Source organism: Lotus japonicus, chromosome 1, assembly GCF_012489685.1.
Source record: "Lotus japonicus ecotype B-129 chromosome 1, LjGifu_v1.2".
NCBI classification, from domain to species: domain Eukaryota; kingdom Viridiplantae; phylum Streptophyta; class Magnoliopsida; order Fabales; family Fabaceae; genus Lotus; species Lotus japonicus.
In genome coordinates, this window is record NC_080041.1 from 80,578,972 (window position 1) to 80,584,847 (window position 5,876).

Below are 5,876 nucleotides of genomic sequence, written 5' to 3' on the forward strand. Positions count from 1 at the left end.
GAGTATCTAGTGATGCCATTTGGGGTGACAAACGCACCTGCTATCTTCATGGATTACATGAACAGGACATTCCATCCGTTCTTGGATCGATTCGTCGTGGTGTTTATCGACGACATTCTGATCTACTCAAAGAACGCTGAAGATCATGAAGGGCACTTGCGTCAGGTTTTACAAGTGTTGAGAGAGACAAAGTTGTACGCCAACCCTTCTAAGTGTGAATTTTGGCTCGAAGAGGTAAAATTCTTGGGCCATGTGATTTCTAAAGAAGGTATAGCTGTGGATCCAGCAAAGGTAGAGACGGTGTTGTCATGGGAACGGCCAAAGACCGTGACTGAGATCAGGAGTTTTGTCGGTTTGGCGGGATACTATCGTCGCTTCATTGAGAATTTCGCCAAGATCGTTGGACCCTTGACTCAACTTACGAGAAAGGATCAACCTTTTGCATGGACCGAAGCGTGCGAAACTAGTTTTCAGACAATGAAGGAACGTCTGACGACGTCACCTGTACTCGTCTTACCCCAACCAGAGGAACCGTATGAAGTGTACTGTGATGCTTCGCATCAAGGTTTGGGATGTGTGCTGATGCAGCATCGGAAAGTAGTGGCTTATGCTTCACGACAACTGAAGACTCATGAGAAGAACTATCCGACTCATGACTTAGAACTTGCTGCCATTGTGTTTTCGTTGAAAATCTGGAGACATCACTTATATGGATGCAATTTCACCATATTTAGCGATCACAAGAGCTTGAAGTACTTGTTTGACCAGAAGGAGTTGAACATGAGACAACGACGTTGGATGGAGTTTCTCAAGGATTACGATTTTACCTTACAATACCATCCTGGAAAAGCTAATGTTGTTGCTGATGCATTGAGCAGGAAAATGCATATCTCGTCAATGATGGTGAAGGAGCTACAACTGCTGGAACAATTCCGAGATTTGAGTTTGGACGTAAGAGTATCCGAGGGAGAACTGAGGTTCGGGATGATCAGGATTACCAATGGATTGATGGAAGAAATCCGAGACCAACAGTTACAAGATGAATTTTTACTCGGAAAAAGGAATTTGGTGATTCGGGGTAAGGACCCGGAATTTAAGGTAGGAAGTGACAATATCCTACGGTGTAAGGGTAGAGTTTGCGTACCCAACAACCCTGACCTAAGGAGGTTGATACTGGACGAAGGTCACAAAAGTAAGCTGAGTATTCACCCTGGAATGGAAAAGATGCACCAGGACTTGAAGGTGAATTTTTGGTGGCCAGGAATGAAAAGACAAGTGGCAGAATACGTAGCTGCATGTTTGACCTGTCAAAAGGCGAAGGTGGAACATCAGAAATCTGCGGGTATGCTACAAAGCTTAGATGTACCTCAATGGAAATGGGATAGCATATCGATGGATTTTGTCGTGGCGTTACCAAGAACTCAAAGAGGATATGACTCGATTTGGGTAATCGTGGATCGACTGACTAAGTCGGCTCATTTCATACCGGTGAGAACTACGTACAATGTGGATAAGCTATCAGAGATTTATATAGCTGAGATTGTGCGACTTCATGGAGTGCCAACAAGTATCGTTTCCGATAGAGACCCGAAGTTTACTTCACATCTGTGGGGAGCTCTTCATGAGGCTTTGGGAACGAGGCTGAGATTAAGCTCTGCTTATCATCCACAGACTGATGGGAAAACTGAGAGAACTATCCAATCATTGGAGGATTTGCTACGAGCGTGCGTGTTAGACAATAAGGGCAGTTGGGACACCCTATTGCCACTGATTGAATTCACATATAACAACAGTTTCCATACGACCATAGGTATGGCACCGTATGAGGCATTGTATGGCCGCAAGTGTAGAACACCTTTATGTTGGTATCAGGATGGAGAGAATTTGTTAGTAGGACCGGAACTTCTGCAACAGACAACTGAGAAGATTAAACAGATCAGGGAAAAGATGAAGGCTTCTCAGAGTAGACAGAAGAGCTATGCAGATCAAAGGCGCAGAACCCTAGAATTCGAAGAAGGAGATCATGTGTTCCTGCGAGTTACCCAGACTACAGGAGTTGGTCGAGCAATCAAGTCAAGAAAGCTGACGCCAAAGTTCATTGGACCTTATCAGATTACTCGTCGTGTAGGACCGGTAGCTTACCAGATCGCACTACCGCCTTTTCTATCAAATGTTCACGATGTATTCCATGTGTCACAACTGCGGAAGTATATTGCTGATCCGACGCACGTCATCGAGCTGGATGACATTGAGTTGAAGGATAACTTGTCTTTCGAGACACCGCCAATCAGCATTGGTGACACAAGGGTAAAGCAGCTGAGGGGTAAAGAGATCGAGTTAGTGAAGGTTATTTGGAACAAGGACACCGGTGATGCAACGTGGGAGCTGAAGGAAAAGATCAAGGAACAGTATCCAGAACTTTTTACTGACCCTTAAGTTTCGAGGTCGAAACTTTCTTTTTGGAGGGTAGTAATGTAAGGCCCAAGTTTTAACGTTTTGGATAAGTGAATAAAATAAAAGAGTTATTTGATTAAGATAAATTTGGGAAGGAAAGAGGTTCAGGAAAAGTCCAAGAATGTATCGAAAAACCGAAAGGGTTATAGCACGATTAACATACGCTAAATCCTAGGTCGAAGGTATTAGTGAATAGTTAATTTACGCTTTAGGACACGATGGAAACTAATTCCAAAAATCCTCAGAGAAATGTTAGAACTTCTCTTTTCCGTCCTTAAACAACCATTTCGATGCGAAATCCTGGAATGTACGAACGTCAAATTCCAATTCTCGGAAGTTTGCCGAAACGGAATCCCTGATAGTTCGAAAAACCTAAGATCGACAGACGATGAAGACTTTTTCTATCCGGAAACTCAAATGAAGATTCCACCCGCGTTCTCCTACTTCTCTCATCATTCCTAATCTTTCTTCAGAAGGAAGTTTTCTCATCCGACGATCACTGCAAAAAGTAGTTTTTCGGGATAAACCGACTTACACCGACTTATGCCGATTTTGGATCTTTTGGTTTAATTCCAAGAATTCTATTTTGAGTTCTGGAATTCTGTCGCCAGAACCTATCTTAGAATGCGCAGAGGAACGCGCAGGAAAAATCGGAATCGCAAAAAAATCATTTTTCCGTTTTTTCCAAAACCTATAAATAGTTGAAAAATTAGATTTTTTTCACAAAACCCATTTTCCCCACCCCTCCAAGCCGCGAGTTTCTAGAGAGAGAGAGAGATCCGGATCTTCGTCGTTTCTTGCCCGTTTGCTTCACCGTTCGTCACTAATCGAAGACCTCGAGGTAGGTAATCTATACTCTCCTTCGAATCGTCGTTTCTGTCCATTTCTCCTGCGACTTTCTGAGTTCAAAATTTTGAGGTTTTTGAAAAACTGTTCAAATCAGTTGATTTCAGCGTCTAAACTTCTTCCCTGCATGCTCCTGAGCGTGTTCTGCGGATTAGATTTTGTCAAATGTCGACGAAATGCCGCCGGGATCAATTTCTACCCTAAATACCCATTTTTCGCCAAAGTCGCAACCTTTACGCTCTAATCTATCGACTTGGCTTAGTGCTAGTAGGATTTGTCGTCATAAACGTCGTTGTGGACGTCCCCATCCAATTTGTTTTTCAAAAATCCAATTTTGAAATTCTGAGCTAAAAATAATGACCAAACTACCCCTATATCAGTTTTCGATCCGAAAATTTTTCCGAGCCTAGAACCGTCTTAGTTACGGCTTATGTTAACCTAGGAACCAAGTTTGATCGAAGAAAAATCGACCCTTCCAATTAAGGAAAGTGGCCGAGAGCTATATCAAGGGGGGAGGAGAATCCGATTTTTCGAAAACTTGTCTTAACGCGTTAGATTGTCGTACCACAGAGGTAGTAGTGTACTGTGTAACCCTAGGACTCTTTGATTGCTGAGTTTCTGACTCTTGGTGTTGATTTCTGTGATTTTTGCTTAAGGTTCGTTTGAGGAGATTCCAAGAAATCAAGGAGAAGAGTTTGGAGAACATCTTGAGGAGGAAGCTGGAAGACCCACCGGTGAGGGCTACTCTCTGAATTACTAGATAATGCTTTAGGTGTCGATGAAATTCGACTTGATTTATGTGTTATGCACCTAATTGCTAAATGTCTGAAATGATTTCTGAGGCTTCGGCCGAACTTGTTGAGTACTTGATGCCATGATATTGTGTGCTAAATGATTCACATGCTATGTGCTACATGGTTAACTTAGGATGTGTTGGAATATGCTGTTTATGTCTTTTGGTTGAGCTGCTTCAATGATGCTATTACACTTGTACCTGAGATTCTGAAAAGTGAGGATTGCGGGCAGGTCATGCCGAATTTTTATGAGATTTTGAGAGAGTTTTAAAAAGGACGAACGGAGTTCGGACCTTGTCATGCTCCAATGGATCGAGACCTTCTCAGGGAATTACTTGGGTTTATGGGAACTTTGAACTCTTAGGGAATACGATAAGACAAAAAGAGCTATTTTTATTAAGAAATTCATAAGATACTAAACAACCTCTAAACCTTTAAATAAAGATAACAATCTCGGATGCAAGCTTTGGATTGATGTTTAGTTTTGGAAAATGAGAAGTGTCGTCGGATCCAAGTGTTGGGAAGATTTCGAGTTTTGGGTATGTTAATACTCATTCGCTCTGGGAGCAATTGTTTAGCCATCCAAGGGATGAGCCGAGAAGCTTCACGGAGGTGTGAGACCTTGTGAATGCGTGATACTCCACTGAGGTGTGAGACCTTGTGGAAAGCATGGATCTTCACTGAGGCGTGAGACCTCGTGAACAGCATGAAACTTCATTGAAGCGTGAGACTTCGTGCAAGTGTGTAAATTCACTGAGGCGTGAGACCTCGTGAAAGCATAAAACTTCACTGAAGCGTGAGACTTTGTGAATGTGTGAGACTCCACAGAAGCGTGAGACTTCGTGAGAGCATTGATGACTCGAAGAGTTGTCGTGAGTGGTTGCACTCTTTTGTTTATGATTAATTGTATTTTGTCGCAGAATCGACATTTACCTTAGGGTATTTTTTTTAGAGACTTTAAGTTAGCTAGAACACGTGCGACGTGTCGGGTGAGGTCGGAGACGTTGTTTGGCTAATCACTTGCATTCATGCACTCATTTTGAGGTTAATACACGGCGTGATACCGGACCTCGGTGGATTCCAAAATGTCATAAGACCCGGATTTCCATATTAGGACACTACGGTGGTCCTCAGTAGCAGACGGAATGGCAGACCTACGGGTTCACTGCTGATCTGACTACTTTTGTGTGTGTAAGAGACACGCGAGCAGGAAGGTACCCACCGTGGCTGGTGTTAGGGCCGTCTCGTTGATGTCCATCCTTCTTCCGGAATGCATTTTGTTACCCAGCATTGCATTTCATGCAACATACATGCTAACTTGTTTGCTGAGTGTGATTGGTAACTGTTTATCCTATTTTTTGAGGCATGCTACTTGTTTTTGTGGCTCTTATATTTATTGTGATACATGCAACCCTAGGAAGCTACTCCAAAACTTATAAGCCTGAGAGGCGAGTATATATTATTCTATAATTATATCTGGCTTTATTAATTATATAATCTTTGGAGTTGACCCTCGCCGTCTGCTGTGTGTGTTTGGGCGGACTACGCCATTTGTCAGATGAGTATGGGGGATTGGTTACCATGGTCAGCCCGTCAGGGGGGACCAGGTACGAGAGCTTGACCAAGACGACCCAGGTGCATGGGTGGTCGATCCCGAGGGCCACCGTGCGACCTACACCGTCGGATCATGGAGGACCGTGTCGATCGATTTGGACGCTTGACGGAGGGAGTAATGAGGAGGCACATAGTGAGCTTCAACCTGCCTCCAGGAGTACACTGTGG